General features: G+C 53.6%; 2 non-coding genes across 2 annotated transcripts; both read left to right on the forward strand.

Annotated features, from left to right (window-relative positions):
* The first annotated feature begins 5762 nt into the window (after positions 1 to 5762).
* On the forward strand, positions 5763 to 5834 carry TRNAQ-CUG. Its single transcript has one exon. It is a non-coding gene; the product is annotated as a tRNA-Gln (tRNA).
* A 1388-nt stretch (positions 5835 to 7222) lies between these two features.
* On the forward strand, positions 7223 to 7295 carry TRNAE-UUC. The gene has a single exon. It is a non-coding gene; the product is annotated as a tRNA-Glu (tRNA).
* The last annotated feature ends 13229 nt before the right edge of the window (positions 7296 to 20524 follow it).

Here is a 20524-nt window from a genome sequence, read left to right on the forward strand (position 1 = left end):
CATTGTATTTTCCCTGTGCTGATGAAGGAATTAGAGACAATAACAGAGCTTGACAAAACCAGCTAAAGCCACCAAACCAACTGGAGGGTTAAATCTATCAATCAGCAGTAAATATGAAATATAGGGGGGTGGGATCAGGGCGATGCCCTGGGGAGAAGCCCAGAGAACTCCTCTTCCCCAATTGTCAGAAGAGGGAAGGTGCTGGGATTTTTATCCAAATGCCCTCCCTGAGTCCTGTTTAGAGATTCAGGTTCTTTAACATTATAGCTGTCCCAAGTTTCCATAGTGCAATGCTTGAATTTACATGAAGAGAAAGTAGAGAGTAAGTAGTAAAGTTCTTCCAATTTTAAACCAGATGTATATTAAATTAAATCTGTGCTAATTAATCAGATGCATAAAGAGTATTTAAGACAACAGCTCAGCCCCTCTCACCCACCCTCTCCATCACCATTGTCAACTTTCTCTGGATGTGTTTTTATGGATAAACTGAACTGATCTGACTGGCTGAATCAAACAATAAGTTGTTCTAAACGAATCACGATGCTTCAGGTCAATAACTGTTTGGGAAACATCTGTTACTTTACTGCTTCAACATTCAGCTGAGAAAATTATTAGATATATATTCTGATAATTTGAACAGAAACAAAGTCATCGTAACAGAACATTGAGAGAGGATCAAAGCCTTAGGTTTTGAAAATAAATATCACACGTCAACATTTTTTCCATAAATGCTTCGGCAGCGGGAGACCATTATCCTAAGATAACATTCTCCAGCAGAGAGATGATCTCTTAATTAGAGCAATATGTAAACTACTTCAGGATGCTTGATATAAATCCTGCAAACTGATTCATTGATACTTTTACTAAGATGAATTTTGATATCATGGGATGAAATCCTGGCCCCACTGCCACACCCCTCCCTTGCTGGGCTAATGTCCTGCCCCTGGCCAGGCACTCTGGAGGTTTGAGCTACTCCCTGTGGATCACCCCACTCAAGGAGCATTCGTTCTAGGAAGCAAGCCGGCTAGACAGGAAAACATCAGACGCTGCTGCTCCCAATGCTACACTCAGTTTTTCAGAAATTAGTCGACTTTATGGCCAGAAGAGACCATTAGAGCATCTAATCTGACCCCCTGCATATCACAGGCCTCCTGTATGCAGGCCCGCCCAGAGGGGGGGGCAAATGGGGCAATTTGCCCCAGGCCCAGCAGGGGCCCCCACGAGAGTTTCGGGGCCCCTGGAGCAGGGTCCTTCACTCGCCCGGGAGCCCGAAAACTCTCATGGGACCCGGGCCCCCAGAGCTTCTTCGCTCCCGGTCTTTGCCTGCCAGGGGTCCTTCCTCTCTGGGACAGAAGGACACCCCCCCCCCCGCCACCGAATTACCGCCGAAGCGGAACCTGCCGCCGGAGTGCAGCCGGGTCTTCGGCGGTAATTCGGCGGCGGGCGGGGGGTCATTCCGTTCCGGGACCCGCCACTGAAGTGCCCCAAAGGCCCGTGGTGGGGGCGGCACGGCGGGGGCGGGGCCCGCTGGCGGTAAGTCGGCGGGGGGGGGCCCCCGCTGTGGGTCTTTGGGGCACTTTGGCAGCGGGTCCCGGAACGGAAGGACTCTCCGCCGCTAACTTACCGCCAAAGCGGGGGCCCCCCGCCACCGAAGAGCCTGGACCCCCGGAATCCTCTGGGCGGCCCTCGATTTAACAGGGGTTTGTTTCAACTTATTGCCCCGATTAAAATCTATGGCTAAAAGGCAGCCACTGTTGTTAGTACTTGTACCTGTGTTTGGTGCCACCTCCTTTCCCTTTGGCCTTGTAGTTGACCAATGGCAAAGCTGAACATCTCCTCAGATACCAGGGAGTGTTTATGTCCATTCCTGCGAGCTACACCGGGGTTTGATGTTGCTGCTTTCAATCCTCTGGCTCTGCCGGGATAAGGAACAATTCAGGCTGTCACTGAACTGAAGGAGGAAGATCAGTTTTTGACAGGAGAGGGACACCTCCTCTTAAAGGTGTTTGGCTGGCTGGCAGTCCTGATCCCCAGATCTCGCCCGTGGGGCTCCAGCAGTTTGGGAACCGGATCTCCCTTGGCCCCACCTGCTGCCTCCAGGCGCTCCTCCCCAGGGGCCCCAGCAGTGCAGCACAGCTGAGCAGCATCTGCCTGCTCGCTCCAGTGGCTGTCGGCCCCTCCTCATGGCAGGGCAGGGTGGGGCTGGGCCTCCATGCGCTGCCCCCACCCCGAGCCCCTGCAGCCAATGGGACACTGCGGGGGTGATGCCCGGGGGCAGCAGAACGTTGAGGCCCCCAGCCCACCCCACCTTGGAGACCCAGGTAAGCGCCCCACCCCTGACTCCCGCCCAGAGCCGGCACCACCATCCTCCCCACATACCCCTCCTCCCTGCAAACTCCCTCCCAGAGCCTGCAGCCCGGTCCACACACACCTGCCCCCAACTCCTCCCACAGCCTGCACCCTCTCCCTCCACACACCCTCCTGCCCACCCTAATCTCCCCCCCAGAGCCTGCCCCCCCCCCCCGCCTCCTGTTCCGCCTCCCCCCTGCCCCAGCCCAGAGCCTGCACCCCGCACCCACACTCCCAGAGCCGTACAAGGAATTTTTGTGCCCGAGGCAAGGGCCAGCTCCAGGCTCTTTGGCTGCGGGTCCTTGATCCCTGTCGGAGGGAAGGACCTGCCACTGAATTGCCACCGCCGCTTCATTCATCCTTCGGTGGCAATTCAGCAGTGGGTCCCTGAGTCCTCTCGGAGAGAAGGACCCACTGACGAACTGCCGCCAAGAAGTGGCAGTGGAAGCGCCTCTGATCGTGGTAGAGCTGCGCCTCCACTTTCTGCATCCGAGGCAAGTGCCTCACTCGCCTCGCCCATGTTACGGTGCTGCAAACTCCATCCCAGAGCCTGCACCCCAGAACCCCACCCCACCCAAACTCCCTTCCAGAGACCAGCCTCTCACCCCTTCTGCACCCAAACTCCCCCAGAGGCTGCACCCTCCTGCACCCCAATCCCCAGCCCCAGCCCAGGACCTGCACCCTAGACCTCCTCCTCACCCAAACTCCCTCCCAGAGCCTTAGGTAGGTGGGGGTGGAGTTTTGGGGGCTGGTTCTGGGCGGTATGAGTGGACATTATTGGCCCACTGGGAGGATTGGAGGACTGGCCCTGGCCCTAAGGTAAATTGAGGTTGAGACCCTGCTTTAAGGGATTGGAGCAATGCTGGAGAGACTGACGGGCAGGGAGCTGGGGAGCTGTGTGTGCTCCAAGGAGAGTTGTTGTGCTCTGGTGACACAGAGCGGGGGTGGGGAGTTTGTAAGCTGTGGTGTTTGTATAGAGATAAAGTTTACTAATCCCCAGGTTAAAAACTGTTCCTGCTCTGGGCTATACAGGATGTTCTCTGTTGAGAGTATAGCTCAGTGGGTGAATGTTTCCCTGTAGGGTAATGGGTTCCTAGTTCCACTCCAAATGAGTCCCTTAAAGAAACTTTTTCAAATGAAAATCGATTTCCACACCCATCTCCAGTATGTTCAGGAGTTCGCTGAAGTTGAGGGGGGCTTGAAATGAATTTAAACACTATTTTCCTATGCAAATGAATAAAGACCTAGCAGAGCTGCCCAGCAGCTGAAATCAGTTCCAGTCCTCAGCGTCTCTAAGAGGGACACTCGGTAGCTGAGGCATGTGGGACACCTCTGGGATGATGACAGGAGAAAAAATGCTGGATTCAATGAAAGCTGAGACCATAGGAGGAGAAGGTGAATGGCAACACCACACATAGTCATAACACTCAGACACGGGGCTTCACTGTCACTACCCCTGTGTTTTCCATCATTTATATCCGGGGTGAAAGTAACTTACAGGACTTACCGGTACTGCCGGAGTCCCGAGGGGGCGTGGCCTCATCCAGAAGGGGCGTGTCCTCATCTGGAAGGGGGCGTGGCCTCTCAAGATTTAAAGGCCCTGGAGTACCAGCTGTGGCTGGGAGACCAAGGGCCTTTACATGAACCAGGGCCTCCCAGCTGCAGAGGTAGCCCTTTAAATTCTGGCCCCAGCCCAGCCACCAGAGCCGCGGCCGGGATTCAAAGGGCTCTGGGCTGACCGCAGCCGCAGCAGCCCAGAGCCCTTTAAATCTGGCCCCAGCCTGGCCGGAGCCGCGGGTGGGGTTTAAAGGGCTCTGGGCTGCCAGCTGTGGCGGGAGCCTAGAGCCCTTTCAATCCCCACAGCAAAAGCCGGTGCAGTCCGGCACGGCGATTGCCTCTGCCGCTATGCCGCACTCAGCTTGTACCAGCTTACTTTCACCTCTGTTTCTATCCTAAGGAACACACCCTCCTCCCCACGCACTGTCACACACAACCTTCTCCCCTTGAGCCCCATCCAACCTCCCCACACACGCCACGGACACAGCCTCTCGGTGACTCACCCCGATGGGGCTTGTCTCTGCATCTCCCAACAGGGGAGCAGGGAGCCGAAAGGGCCACAGGAGACCAGTGGAGCTAGGCAGGGATAGGAAAGACTTCCTCCCTTTCCTTCCCTCCCTGAGTCCCGTTAATCTCACCCATCCGATGCTCCAGCACCCGCTGGGCTCAACGCACCAACCGTCCCCTCAGCAACGGAAGGGGGAACCAGCTCCTTCACCCGGAAGGAGGCTCTCACTCTGCTGCTGCCATTCTGCAGCCATTCATATGGATTTGTATTAGCTAATGCAACCCCCCCCACTCCTCTAATCCAGCCATGAAACATGGAGACAAGCTCCTGAAAGCAGGGCCCAGTGGTGCAATGGGTTAGTGCCCAGTACTTACAGAGCAGTGCTGAGTGGAGTGATGCTGAGGTTGTGAGTTCAAACCTCACCTGCAGCCCTAGTTTCCTTTAAGCAAATGGCTTCTGCCAATCAGTTTGCTCTGCAGAAAATACAATTCCTGCTCAGAAGTCACTGAGGTCCCCTTGATTTACAGTGAGAAGGTCAGAATACACAGATCAACCATGCTCTTGCCTCCACCACATGCCTGTGTCAGGAGGGGTCAGGCAGAGCCCAGAGCACTGCCCTGACTCCCCTCAGTCTTTGCTCCCAAACCACCTGTGTGCTCACCTCTTCGCTGTGAGACTCAAACCCTGCCTGGCTTGCTGTATGCTGGTGTGGTTTTCATCTGTCACGTTGATGTGCATGTGGGTCCTGTGTGATTTTGGTGGATGTCTTGCATAGTTCTGTGTGCATGGATGTGTGTATGATTTTTGCATTAATATTGTTTTTTGCTTTGTATTCTTTTGATATGTGGGTTTTGTGTTTCCTGTTGTGGGCTTTTGCTGTATTTTTGGTGTGGATTTGTTCTTTCTATATTTTGTGAGGTTTTCCTTTTTGTGTATATGGCTCTGTGTGCTTATTGGGTTTGGAATTTGTTATGTCTGTGTGGGCCTGTGCAGTGTGTGATTTTCTCATTCTCTGTGTGCGTGTTTGTCTCTCTGTTTGTATCTTCATGTGTAAATTCACTGGAACTTTTCAAAATCTGCACAGCTTTGCCAATTTTCACCAGGAATTTTTCTCCATTAACAAATTCTCACTTGTTCCCTACCCGTTGGTTGTTCCCTACCCGTTGGTGACCATTGCCCCAGGGGCCTGTCAGTCTCAGGGTCCTGATTTCCCATTGGCCCTTCCCCCTTCTATTGGGACTGGGAACTAGCCAACCAAATCCCACTAAGTTTTAGTAAAGGGCCAACAGTCCCTTACACAAGCCAGCCCTGTGAGAGTCACCAATGTCCCGAGAGAACAGTACAAGCTGGTCCCATGGTGTAAAGGGCAGCACTCAGGACTCTGAATCCTGCAATCTGAGTTCAAATCTCAGTGGGACCTTGTGTTAGCTGGTGGTAAAGATCTGGTGCTCAAAGTGCTTTCCTGTCTCCAGCTATACAAAAGTGGGTCATTTCCCTCCTGCTGGTTAACTCCTTTCCCCACCAGAGCCAGGTCTTTGGTGGGGGTTAGAAGTGGCTCTAGTGGTTGGGATTCTCACTGCTTCACCTGATGCCCACAAGTCTGGTGCTTGTAGCCACACTTTTCCTCTTGCTCACATGGCACTTGAAGAAAGCAGTGCCAGGGCCAGGCTTGATAGGCAGGAGGGAGGCAGAGTCCCAGGCTGGAGCCCAGCACACCTCTCCTCCTCTGGGCACCTGGAGCAGAGGCGGCTGGTGCTGACAGCTCTGAGGGAAGGCTTATAAGCCACAGAGCGACTGAGGGCGGGGCTAGACGAGGACAGGACCATGCCTATGTGTGGCCAGCAGACAGGCAACAAGACTCCCGGCCAGCCTGCTCCCTGCCATGCCAAACCCCCACTGAAGGCCACCCGCAGACCACCATGCGGGGTGGCTGCTGATGCTCTGTGTCCAACATCAGTAGACGGTAGGAAAGCAGGGCCAGCCCCCCTGGTGGGGCCTCTTACCGTTCCCATACCCCATGCTCACTTTTGCAGTGGGGCAGGAGATGTTATCCCAAGAGGCTTTTCTCCAGCTGGTGAGAAGCAGAGAAACATCCAGGCTCCCAAGGCGCTATGTAGCAACCCCCCTCAAGCACAGGGACAGAGGGAAACTGCTCCACACGCTAGCCCGGCAGCCGTCCATTTCCTTTGGGAATTCAGGAATAGCAAAGGCTAGACTGAAGCACCTGGGGCTCATGCCCCAGCCTTTGTGACATCCAACCCCCAACTCCTTCCCGGGGCTCTAGCTGAAGGCAGAGCATTGGCCTGAGCGGCCAAGAAGAGGTTCCAGATTTGAAAGGAGCAGGACTTTCAGCACGAAGGTAAAACTGCATCAACACAACCACAAAGGGACTTGACCTCAAGTTCTTAATTCAAAGTCAGGCACCTTATCCGTTAAGCCATGCGGGCGCCTTCTTCATGCGCTTCTTTGGAAAAGGTGGACACTGTGTTTCTTGGGTCACCTATTGAGGGGGGGCGAGACTCTCTGGCACAAGAAGTCGAGTTCCCAGTGAGATGTGAGACTTAATTATACGGGGCCAGGTGCAGGGCTTTGACAGGAGGCTCAGGCATGGGGGATTGGGGTGCAGCGGACAGACCGGCTGTCTAGCTGTGGAGATTTAGTCGCACTGAGGCACAGGAGGGAGGAGGAGGAGGAATCCTGCTGACAGGCAGTGGCTGTGCAGAAAGAGGAGGAGTTCTGGGGACTTTCTTTGCCTCTCTTTGCCTGCCTGCTCACTCCTGTGGTGAACGGTGAAGATGCTCTTAACAAGCCCAGGTAGCTCAGGTGGTAGAGCATCAGGCTTTCAATCTGAGGGGCCAGGGTTCAAGCCCCTGTCTGCGTGCTCAGCTTTTAAGTTGCCTTGTGTTCCAGGAGCCAAATTCTGTTCACAGCCACATGCGGATTCCCAAAAGCTGTGGCCATTTCCTGGAAAGGCTCCTTTCCTTAGCAATCAGGAGAGAGGTCACATCCACAGGAGCAGGTGTAGAAAGCACAGTCTCTGGCTGCCAGGAAGCGGTGTGCCAGCATAGTGTTCTCTACAATGGCGTTTAGATCGGGATAATTTACGTGGCTCAGCACCCCCAGTTCCAGCACCTCTGCCCAGGCAGCTCCCAGCCTGACACACACACACAGCCCCTGCATCCTCCTCAGCCCAGAGGTGAGCCCCCCAGCTGAGTGGGGAATCAGAACCCCCCGAAATTACCCTGGGACCAGCATGATCTGCCTCCGCCCTGCCCTGCTCTGCATGTATTCGGAGTGAGTCGGTTTCCTGTCCTGCCATGTGTCTCTTCTCCTCCCCAGTTCCTTCCAAACCACCCCATTTCCCTGCCCCCCGGGCTGGGTCTCTGCCAACCCCCCTTCTCCCCGCCTGCCCCCCATATCTCCCGGCCCCTACAGGTCTACAGGGCTGGATCCTCCCTCCCCTTCTCCCCTCAGTTCCTGCCTCTGGGGTCTATGGAGATGGGTCTCTCCCCGCCATCCCCTCTCCTGCCCCCATATCCCGCTGCCCCTATGGGTCTATGGGGCTGGGTCCTCCCCTCATCCCCTTCCCCAATATCTCCCTGCCCCAGGCTGTGACGTGCTATGACGTGTGCTGGGGCTGTGCCGTGTGCTGGGGCCAGGGCCGCCCAGGGTTTTTGCCGCCCCAAGCGGCAGGAAAAAAAAATCTGTGATCACAATCGGCGGCAGCTCCACTGCACCACTTTCTTCTTCAGCAGCAATTCAGTGGCAGGTCCTTCCCTCCAAGAGGGACCGAGGGACCCGCTGCCGAATTGCTGCCAAAGACCTCGACATGCCGCCCCTTCCTGGCTGCCCCAAGCACCTGCTTGCTGAGCTGGTGCCTGGAGCCGGCCCTGGCTGGGGCTGTGACGTGCTGGGACCTGCTCACTCCCCGAGGGCAACTCACTCACTTGAAACCAGCAGGACAGAAGGTGTCACGTGTCCATGGGCGGGGCTATGCAGATGAGCAGTGTCTGGCGGCAGTAGGGAGAGCAGCGAGATGAACCGAAGGAGCCCGGCGGAGAAAATTCTCTGCGTGGACAGAATCCCACCAGTTTTCTCTGTGTTGGGGGTGGGGGGCAGATCTCAGGATATCAGAGCCACTGGGGGAGGGGTTTGAATCATAAGTCCAAAGTGGGAGAACAACTCCCCCCACTTGTGCTCAGTCTCCACTAGGGGCTGGGCTGGGATCACTAGGGAGGGAAGCACAGGGAAAACAGTTTCCTATGGAACCCAGGAGTCCTGGATCCCAGTTCACTCCACCCCAGAGCCAGGGATAGAACCCAGGGGTCCTGGTGCCCAGCCCTCCCTGCTCTGACCACTCAACCCCACTCCTCCCAGGGTGGTGCAGGGGTCACTGGGTCTGTGTCTCAGCTCAGCTAAGGGCCTTGACTGATTTTCCCAAAGTGCTTCCTTCTGAATCCATCCGACGAAGTGGGATTCACCCATGAAAGCTCATGCTCCAACACGGCTGTTATTCTATGAGGAGCCACAGGACTCTTTGCTGCTTTTACAGATCCGGCACATCTGCCCCCCCTGCCCAGTCACTGCCCAACCCCGTGTGGGGGCACCAGCACTGTGCCGGGTCGTGATGGGAAATTGTCCAAGCTGGCCCAGGAGAGACGTGTGTGTCCCTGCTGCCCCTGCTGGTGGGGCTGAGCCCTACTCTGTGTGTGTGTGCATCTGTGACACTGTTTGTATCAGTGTGTTGCTGGGCTAACCACTAGGAAATGGCTTTGCAGGATTTTGTATTCTGCAGCAAGTCACACACACACACATACATACACACACTCTGACGCACAAAGAGACTCACACAATCGCAAGAACACTCAGACACCACACACCCAGAGGGACATGCTAGCCCAACCCCCAAAGAGAGCAACAATCACCGCCCCCAGCCACACTCACAATCACCCCCACACACACACCATAATATTCACAATCGTGCTCAGAGATACAACTGCACGCAGTTCACTCCCACAGCTCCCAATACAAGGACCTCCTGCCCCACACAGCATGTGCCAAGGCCTGCGGAACTCACTGCCACTGGATGGCTACCAATGAGAATGATCCCCATGCAGGATCATGTGCTTGGACCCCTTGTCCCCTCTTGGGGTGCGCTGTGCAGCGTGGCTGGGGATTGTGCAATGGCCCAGCACCAGGCAACGCAGAACGGACACCACACGCCCTGCCCTGCCTCAACTGAGCTACTCTCCTGGTGCATTGGAGACCAGCACCCCACACCGTGGCACTCCTGCCCCACAGGGGGAGAGCTGCAGCCCCCGCCACATTCCGCAGAGGGGAGAAGGGTCAGGCCAGCCAGCCCTTGTAAGATGGGGAAATCTCCACTGGGGTCGACGGTATGGGGGCTGCGACATACAGAGAAATAGTTGTCGTGCCGGCAGAGGGCGGCAGAGCGCATACACACACACACAATTGCAAACATACACAGACACATGCATGAATCCTGACACACACACACACAATTGCTAATATACACAAACACCCGCACAAATCTAGCCAACACCAACACAAGCCTGAGAGCCAGGGGAGCAGAGCAGGCTGGGGCCGGGTAACTCCACTTCCCGCAGGAGGTAGCCAGCCCCATCCCCACGGAGGCCTGGGACCAGCCCCTCTGCTTGCCCCCACGGAGGCCTGGGGCTCCAGCCTGCTCTGCTCCCTGGCTCTCAAGCTTGAGGGGAGGGGGAACCGCCCCACAGCACTCGCCGGCGGCGTGGCTGGGAGCCAGGAAGTGGACCAGGCTGGGGCTGGGTCACCCACTTACCATGCAGGAGTGCAGGAGGGGGCGGGGCTGGGGCCATGGGGAAGAGCCGGGCAGCCCCCCTGCAGCAGCTCCCCACCCCAGCTCACCTCCACTCCGCCTTCTCCTGAGCTCGCCGGCACCGCCCACTTCTCCGCCTCCCAGGCTTGCGGTGCCAATCAGCTGTTTAGTGCCGCAAGCCTGGAAGGGGAGGAGAATTAGAGCGGGGGCGGCGTGCTCAGGGCAGAAGACGGAGCAGAGGTGAGCTGGGCCAGGGTGTGGTTCCCTGCACGCCCCCATTGCTTGCTGCAGGCAGCCCTCCCAAACCTCCCAGCCCCTGCCCCAGCTCACCTCCACCCACTGCCTCCCTGAGTGCGATTTTTGGTGCCCCCAACCACTTGGCACCCTGGACGGCCGACTAGTTCGCCTAGTGGTTGCACCGGCCCTGGCCACTGCCTATCATCAGGATTCCTCCTCGGTGAGACTAAATCTCCCACCTAGACAGCCGGTCCATCCGCTGCACCCCAGCCCCATGCCCGAGCCTCCTGCCAAAGCCCTGCACCTGGCTCCAGACAATTAAGTCTCACGTGTCGCTGGGAACTCCACTTCTTGTGCCCAGAGAGTCTCGGCCCTCAGTAGCTGACCTGAGAAACACAGTGTCTGCAAAAGCAGCAAAGAGTCCTGTGGCACCTTATAGACTAACAGACGTACTGGAGCATGAGCTTTCGTGGGGGAATCCCCACTTCGTCGGACGCATCAGTGTCTGCCTTTTCCAAAGAAGTACCTAGAGGGACTTTTACCATGTGGCCTAATGGATAAGGCGGCTGAGTTTAGATTAGACAATTGAGGGTTTGAGTCCCTTCGTGGTTGTGCTTGTCCGGTTTTACCTTTGTGCTGAAAGTCCTGCTCCTTCAGGGCCTGAACCTCTTCTTGGCCACTCAGGCCAATGCTCTGGCTTCAGCTAGAGCCCCGGGAAGGAGTTGGGGGGTGGGCGTCACAAAGGCTGGGGCATGAGCCCCAGGTGCTTCCAGTCTCGCCTTTGCCATTCCTGACTTGCCAAAGAAAATGGGGCTGCCCGGCTAGGTGTAGAGCAGTTTCTCTTCCAAATGTGCATCTGTCCCTGTGCTTGAGGGGGGTTGCTACATAGCGCCTTGGGAGCCTGGGTGTTTCTCTGCTTCTCGCCAGCTGGGGAAAAGCCTCTTGGGGTAAAATCTCCTGCCCCACGGCAAAAGCGAGCACCTTGAGTGGGAACGGTAAGAGGCCCCACCAGGGGGGCTGGCCCTGCTTTTCTACCGTCTTCGATAATGGCCACAGAGCATCAGCAGCCGCCTGCATGCTTGTCTGCGGGTGGCCTTCAGTGGGTGTTTGGCCTGGCTGGGTGCTTTGTGCCTGTCTGAAGGCCACACCTAGGCATGGTCCTGCCTCCTCTAGCCCTGACCTCAATTGTTCTGTGGCTTTTAAGCCTTCCCTTGGAGCCATCAGCACCAGCCGCCTCTGCTCTAGGTGCCCAGAGGAGGAGAGGTGCTGGGCTCTGTGACAAAGTGGGGGATTTTCTTAGGGTTTGCTGTGTTTTCCAGTGGTTTGCATGCACAGGAGTGGGACTCAGTGGTCCCAGGTGTTACTGGTTTAACGAGGTGAGGGGAAAGGGAGTTTGTTGCTACAGAAGACCGGAGAGGGACTTGGGACCCCGGCTGATGGCCTGGAGGATGGAGACCCCAGCGACTGGTGACCTGGTGACCCAGAGACCCAGCTCAGGAGTCACAGGCGGTTCTGGCCAGTGGGAGGACAATGGGCTGCGGGGAGAGGACCCCGTGACCAACCTGTTCCAGCCAGAGGAGGGCGGAGAGGAGAGGAGGCCCAGGCAACCCTGTTTACCTGGAGAAAAGACAATGGACAGCGGTGGGGCTTGGGGCCGAGATATCGGAGGCCTAGCTGGGAAGCGGGGGGCTTGGGGCTGGCGAGGGGAAGCAGGCAGAGCCCACCTGGCTGCAGGGGGACTGGGATGTGCTGTTATTGTGAGAGGCCAGGCCTGAGGCCCTGAGAGTTTCCTGTGCTGTGTTCAACTCTCAATAAACCCTCCTGTTTTATGCTGGCGGAGAGTCGCCTGGGCTAGAGAACAGGGGGCCTCATCCCCTTCGGGGGTGAGGAGGCCCAGGGGGTCCAGAGCGCGTGGACTCCCTGAGGGGCCCACGGCGAGAGACAGACGTGCTAAGGCTCAGAGAGGGGCAGCTCCAGGAGGTGGAGGGGCCTGACCCCAAGAGAGAGTGGACCCCCGAGAAGGGCTGTCGCACTGAAAGGGGCACCCCCCATGGACCGCACGGGGCCAAGAGTGGGCACGATCTGTGAGTCCGTGACAGGCAGTGACATCACAAAGGCCTTGTGCAGGACCTCAGACTATTGGCCAAAGGTGGTGGGGAGGTGGTGACCTCACAGAGAGATGCTGACATCAGCCAGGCAGGACAGGGGCGAGGGGCCAGGGAAACCTCAGAGACCCTGTGGCTTTGCTTCAGCAAGTCTCCTTCTCCAGGTCTCTCTTTGAGGACTGGGGGAGTATTGGGGTTCACGTACCTGAGCGCCAGGAGGAACCTCTTTCGAGTTTTCTCCTTCCCTTTAGTGATTTTACTTGAAAACAGCCGACCCTGTTTAGACGGTAAGAGCCTCCTCGAGGGAAGGGGTGTCCTGGGGGTGTCACAGTTCAGATGCCGGTGCTCCCTCGTTCAAGGAAGTTCCCGCCACCCTGATCTGTATTCGCAGGGTGGGAGAGAGCAGCATCCACAGCAGTGATTTGCTCCTGGCTGCTGGAGCAGAGCAGCAGGCTCAGCTGTCAGAACTTCCTGGAGCTATGAAAGGGGAGAGGCCCATGGCTCTGTAGCAGGACTGCAGGGCAGGCGAGTTCACAGAGGGTATTAGGATACTGGCAGAGGCCAGTTATGGTGATATAATGAACAGCAGTGTCTACACTGACACTCTGTCACTTTAAGTTTGCTGCAAAAAGCTCTACTGTTCTCATTGAAGTGGTTTTATTTTGCCACCAAAACAGGGCAGTTTTGTTGCCAAACGTGGCATTGCAGTGTGTACACCAGCCAAAAGCTGCTGACTGAGGGAGCGTTGTGTGTTTTTCACACACCAGAGCAATATAATTCTGCTGAAATAACTTTGTAGTGCAGATCTGGCCAAAGATTCACACACACACAGCTTGCAAGGAAAATCTCACCTGCTCCTCTGCTTTGTGGGGCCAGGTGGGGCCCAGGAGTCAGGTGTGAGCAGACACTGTACCTTAGTCACAGGCAGGCTCTATGGTTTAGCTGGTTAAAGTACCTGTTTTGTAAACAAGAGATCCTGGGTTCAACTCCCAGTGGTGCCTTGTTGAGATGTTTTGAGAGCACCTGGTATTGGCTACTGTCAGAAGACAAAATACAGAGCTAGATGGACCTTTGGTCTAGCCCAGTGTGGTTTTTCTTATGGTTTAAATTACACTCACAGGCACTGATAATAGAATTACTGAAAGTTTGGGATTTAAGAGCTGATAGGTCAGTGGGCCAAGCCCTCGTGGATGAACCTCCTCTGGGACAGAGGCAGGTTTGGGCTCTCGCACCAAATGCTCATTGTGGCTGCCAGAATCTGTGGGCAGCTCATTTAGTTTCCACCCAGGGTTGAGTCCCTGGTTCACACATCGAGGATAACAACCCTTTGTTTCTCCTGCCCCAATAACATGGAGACTGGGAATGAAGTGATCATTTCGGCAAGCAACCCAACCTATTTCCAACATACTGTAAATCCACATGCAGACTCATACACGAAACCTTGCAAGAAAATCTTCCTGAGGGGGTCTGAAGCACCTGCTGCTGGAGGGAAGGAGGGAGCTGTGGGTTGGGATTGAGGAGCAGCGTGAGGAGCGGGGGGCCTGTGGATTGGGATTGAGGGGCACTAGGAATAGAAGGGGCCTGTGGGTTGGGATTGAGGGGCACTGGGAATAGGAGGGGGCTGTGGGTTGGGACAGAGGAGAAGGGTGAAGAGGAGCAGGCTCTGGTTGGGAGTGAGGCTGGGGACTGGGTCCCAATACTAAAATTTAGGGTTTAGATCAATGTTAGGACAGGGTGGCAGTGGAGGGATGAGTGAGTCCCTAGACAACACAGTGAGTACGGTGCCTTCTTATTTTCCCCCTTTTCCACCCAGGCAGGCAGGTGAACTCTACAGAGGCACCTCTGGGCTTGCACTGACTAAGGACAACAGCTGTGAGTGGGGTGAGAGGGGATGGCTCATGTTAAAGGACTTTTGGTTGCTGGACTTATGAACTGTAGGGAGAAGGACACTGCCCAGCTTATTTGGGGGTGGGTCTTTCCCTCATGGTTTATGTTTATGTGTTGGGGCTGCTGACATGACTTCTGCTAACCCTGGGCTTACATTGCAGTGTAGACATACCCTGAGAGGGCATCTAGACTGTGATAAAATCCCTGTGGCCCGGCTGGCCTGGATGATCTGATTTGGGCCCTGGGGCTCAGACTGGAGCCCAGGCTCGAGACCTCACCCTCGTGGGGTCTTGGAGGCTGGGCTGAAGCCCAAGTGTCTACACTGTAATTTTATAACCCTGCAGCACAAGCCCCACAAGCCTGAATCAACTGACCCAGGGTTTGAGAATAGTGACTTGGTGTGTTAATGGCAGTGTAGACATAATGCTAGGCTATGTCCACACTGCAATGAAACACCCAGGGCTGTCCTGTGCCAGTGCAGGCTCCCAGGCTAGGGCCATGGGGTGGTTAATTTGCACTGTAGACATCTCAGCTCAAGCTCAATATCAGGTTCTGGGAGCCTCAAAGTTGGGAGGAGTTTAGCAAAGTGAAAAAGGTAAAATGGCAGTGGAGTATTGCCTGGAGTCAATGGCATTTCTCCATTGGTCTGTCTGCTTTGGGACAGGGACAATAACATGTCCTGCTGCTTTCGTTATTTCAAAGGGCGGTTTAGGATTTTCATTCTCACACACGGTGCACGAAGCAGGACTCAATCCTGGGTGGAAACTAAATGAGCTGCCCACAGATTCTGGCAGCCACAATGAGCATTTGGTGTGAGATCCCAGACCTGCCCCTGTCCCAGAGGGAGGGGGGTCATCTGTGATGGGCTGGAACACTGACCTATCAGCTCTTAACTCCCAAACTTTCAGTAACTCTGTTATCAGTGCCTGTGAGTGTAATTTAAACCATAAAAACAGCCACCCTGGGCTGGACCAAAGGCCCACCTAATGCTGTATTTTGTCCTCTGACAGCAGCTAATATCAGGTACCCAAAGAGTTACTCAACAAGGCACCACTGGGAGTTGAACTCAGGATCTCTTGTTTAGAAGGTAGGTGCTTTAGCCAGCTAAGCCATGGTGCCTACCTAGAGCTAAGGCACAGTGATGCCCACAGCTGACTCCTGACAGCTCCACCAGGGCCTGACACGCTTTGCATGTGTTTGGATTCTGCAAAGCAGAGAAGCAGGTGAGCTTTTCCTGCAAGCTGTGTGTGTGTGTGTGTGTGTGTGTGTGTGAGAATCTTTGGCCATGTCTGCACTACAAAGTTATTTCAGCATCATTATATTGCTCAGGTGTGTGAAAACACACAATGCTCCTCGGTTGGCAGCTTGTGGCTGGTACACACACTGCAATACCACGTCTGGCGACAAAGCTGCCCTGTTTTGGTGACAAAATAAAAACACCTTGACGAGAGGTCTAGAGCTTTTGCAGCAAACTTAAAAGACAAATTGTCAGTGTAAATGCTGCTGGTCATTATATCACCATGACTGGCCTCCACCAGTATCCCACCATGCCTGCCGTGAACTTGCCTGCCCTGCATTCCTGCTACAGAGGCTGGGCCTCTCCCATTTCATAGCTCCAGAAAGTTCTGACAGTTGAGTCACCATCTGAGGGAGGAATAGCTCAATGGTTTGTACATTGGCTTGCTAAACCTCAGGTTATGAGTTCAATCCTTGAGGGGCCATTTAGGATTGGGGCAAAAACTGTCTGGGGAGTGGTCCTGCTTTGAGCAGGGGTTGACTAGATGATTTCTTGAGGTCCTTTCCAGCTCTGATATTCTATGATTCTACACTGGGATTAGGTTGATATAACTGCATTGCCAGCCTAAGTAATGTAATTACACCAACCAAATTTTGTAGTGTAGACCTGTCCAAAGAATCACACACACACCTTGGGAGCAAAACTTCAGCTGCTCCTCTGCTTTACACAATCCAAACAGGAGCAACACTTGTCAGGTCCCAGTGGGGATTGGCAGAGAGTCAGGTGTGGGCAGACACGATGCTTTAAATAACAGCAGGTACCATGGCTTAGCTGGTTAAAGTGCCTGTTTTGTAAACAGAAGATCCTGGGTTCAACTCCCAGTGCTGCCTTGAGGAGTGGCTTTGGGAGACCTGGTATTGGCTACTGTGAGAAAACAAGATTCAGAGCTGGATAGACTCCTATGCTGCCCCTTCCTCCTGCTCACTGCTCTCCTCCTCACTTGCCCTTACGGTCATTACAAAGTGGCAAGGCAGAGCCCTCCCATTTTTAAAGTCCTGGGGTGTTGTTCCCCTGTTCAGGCCCCCTGGGGCCCTGCACTTCACACAGCCTCCCTGATTTCAGCTGTTAGTGAGGGAGCCTGACTGCTTGCGCAGACTGTGCAGTTTCTTTCATGAGAGACACTCTCACAAAGCAGTAGTAATGCTTATTGCTGGTTATGAGTGATTTCAGATCTGTTGTTCTGCAGCAAGACTTCCATTGAGTCTTAACCAGCTCTGTTATTACAAAGGGAAGAACAAAAGGGTGAAATGGTGCCTGGACCCCTTAAGAAGAATCCACCCCACCAAGTACCAACACTTGTTGCTATCCGCTCTCAGCTAAGTTTTGGGGTCACCCTTGCCTTTATCAACCTGGGGCTCAGAAAATCATAGCAAGCATGTTCTCCAGTGGTGCAATTAGTTAGTGCACAGTACTTATAGAGCAGTGCTGAGGAGCTATGCTGAGGTTGTGAGTTCAAGCTGCACCTGGAGCACTGGTTTCCATTAACCAAGTGGCATCACCCTCATTTGGTCCTGTGGAATGTAGAATTCCAGCCCTGGGACACGGAGGAGAGGAGACAAACACGCTCCCTTCAAGTATTACCTCCTCTCTAGAGCACAGGTCAGAATCTAGAATCCTTTCTCCCCACCCCAGCCCCTGTGCCAGGATCCTCAAGCAGAGCCTGAGTCCTGCCCTGGCGTCTGTACCATTGACAAACTCTAAGTGACAGGGACAAACACTCAAATCCCGCCTGGTGCGGGAGCCAGGTTTGTTCTTCAAATTCTGTCGTTCGTACATTTCCAAGTCTGGGAATGTCCCACAACAGCATTGAATGGGAAGCTGCCTGCAGAACAGTTACAGTGCACAGAGCTCCTGTGGAGGAGGGTGGGAATTAGTAACATTTTGAAGATCGTTTGGGAAATGAGCCTTGCTGACAAGGTTTGACTCTGAACATATATCACCTTCAGTTGTTATGTTGAGGGATCTTTAATATATTTTTGTGAGGTTAACAACTATCTCCTCAACTTTATTTACTCAACTTAAAAATTGATGTCACTTGATTTTTGCATCTCCCTGTGAAAATACAACTGACACGTGTGGCTTTCTACAGGGGGTCATGATGTTAAAGTTGGGGAAATCAGGTCTTTGTACTTCTGTGGAGGGGGGGTTGCTTTTTTACAGCTGAATCACTGCCAGGCACACCGGGCAGTTAGCTGCACCCACTGTCCTTGCCCGGCCCCTGCTGAACCCTGGGCGGCTGCACTGCCGTGCTGGAGTGACTCTGCAGGGGGAGAAGCTGCTGTGGAGCAAGGTAGAGCAGGTGCAGGAAGGAGACGGGGTCACTATTCACATTCTGAACTGCACAATTTTCCAAATTTGGGAATAGATTCATAGACTTAAGGTCAGAAGGGACCATTATGATCATCTAGTCTGACCTCCTGCACAATGCAGGCCACAGAATCTCACCCACCCACTCCTGTAACAAACCCCTAACCTATGTCTGAGTTACTGAAATCCTCAAATCGTGGCTTAAAGACTTCAATGTGCAGGGAATCCTCCAGCAAGTGACCCGTGCCCCACGCTGCAGAGGAAGGCGAATGTCCAAGAACAATTCTAAGGGGAAGGTGAACGCAGAGCAGTGACACTGGAGATGCCCAGACCTCCAATGGGGGAAGCGTAGAAATTAATATTGGGAAGATCATTTGTGAAATTAGTCGTCACTGACAAGCTTTGTCTCTGTTCCTATTTCACGCAATGGTGTTAGTTAGAGGCATCAGGACAGGTTTTTACTATATTAATTAAACACTTAATTTTATTTACCCAAGCCAAAAACTTAGTGTCACTTATTTGTTCTCTGTCCTAGCAAGAATGAATTGAATTTCATGACTTTCTGGAAAGTGCAGCGAGATGAAATGTGGGGAATTCAGTCTGTGTGTTTGTGAGCTGATGTTTTCCTCTCACAGGTCAGTGCCTGCATTGAAATACCAAGAGGGATCTAAGGGCTGGTGTACGCTGGGCACTGAACTGACAGAGCGACGTCTCTCAGGGTGTGAATCCCCCCTCCCCCCAAACCCATAGAGTTAAGGTGACCTAAGCCCTGGTTAGATAGTGCTAAAGAAAAGGAAGAATTGTTCTGTCAATGCAGCTATTACAGGGATGGGAAAACCCTCCAGTCACTGTCTACTCCAAAGTGCTATAGCAATGCCACAGCAGCATTTTAAGTGTAGACAGAGTGAAGCTAGATCTGGCTCCAATTTGCACTGTGGATGCTCAGGCACTAAGACTACAATAATAACAACAACAGCACAGTGCTTATGTAGTTAGCAGGATTTAAACCTGCATGAGGTGACCCCAAGGGATTTCTAGTCCATCGCCTTAACCACTCGGCCACACCTACTTGATGTACAGCTGTTCCACTGCATGATGATTCAGTTCTCACTGAATTGTCACTTCAAATTGTTTGCTCAGACCAGCTTCCCAGCACACTCACGGCTGCGCATCAGTGTAAGTGTGTCCTGGGCTGAACAGTGAGAATTCCTGCCCATTTCCTTCTGGCTGGAGCAGGCTGAGAGTGTGTTTGTGTTAATGGCATTGCTGTAGATTGTTGTTCATTCCCCACTCTGACAATACAGGGAATAAGGGAATCTCTGATTTACCCTAACTACTTTTGTTGTTACAGTGGATGAAATGACATTTTCCCCTATCCCTGCCCTGTTCCTGCTCTTTGTTATAGTTCAATATATTTTAACTGAGGAAAATGATAATAAAAATATCTGCTCTCCAGCAAAACTTGAAGCAACATCAAAGCAACGGGAATGAAACAATTTGTTCCTGAAGGGGGAACTTGATGACTAACAATTGCTTTGAAATGGGGAACAGTAAAACCGTGACGCTCAGGCTTTGGCCAGCCCTAATCAAGGCATTTCTCACATTCTCTCCCATGTGGCTTGTCTGATGTCTAATAGGGAACGTCCTCTGATTGAAGCTTTTCCCAAATGCAGAGCATGTGTAGGGTCTCTCTCCACTGTGGATTCTACGATGTCTGACAAGGTTTGAGCTGTCAATGAAGGTTTTCCCACACTCAGAGCATGTGTAGGGTCTCTCTCCTGTGTGGATTCTACGATGTCTGCTCAGGCTAGGGCTCTGTTTGAAGTTTTTCCCGCACTCAGAGCATCCATAAGGTTTCTCACCTGTGTGGATTATCTGAGGTGTGATAAGGGCTGACGACCGACTGAAGCATTTCCCACACTCAGAGCACGTGTAGGGTTTCTCTCCTGTGTGGATTCTCTGATGCGCGACAAGGGCATATCTCCAACTGAAGCATTTCCCACACTCAGAACATCCATAAGGTTTCTCACCCGTGTGGATTCTCCTATGTGTGATAAGGTAGGAGTCTGACTGAAGCTTTTCCCACACTCAGAGCACATGTAGGGTCTCTCTCCTCTGTGGATCCCCTGATGTGTGAAAAGGTCTGAACTCCCATTGATGCTTTTCCCACACTCATGCCATGTGTAGTGTGTCTCTTCCAGGTTGATTCTCTCGTGTGTAATAAGGTCTGAGAGGCTACTCAGGTTTTCCTCTGGCCTCTGCTGAGACTCACAGGCTTTTGCTTTTTCTGGGAGTGCACAACTCTCGGAAACATTCCCTTGGGTCTTCCTGATAATGTCCTATGTGGTTCTACTTGCTCAGCATCTTCTTACTGGGGATTCTCCTCATTCTCACTCACCATCCCAACACCTGATGGGAGACAGAGAGAATCCAGACATAGGTCACTCCCTGCGCTGGAG

The sequence above is a fragment of the Mauremys reevesii genome, linkage group 17 (assembly GCF_016161935.1).
Source record: "Mauremys reevesii isolate NIE-2019 linkage group 17, ASM1616193v1, whole genome shotgun sequence".
In the NCBI taxonomy this organism is placed as follows: Eukaryota; Metazoa; Chordata; order Testudines; family Geoemydidae; genus Mauremys; species Mauremys reevesii.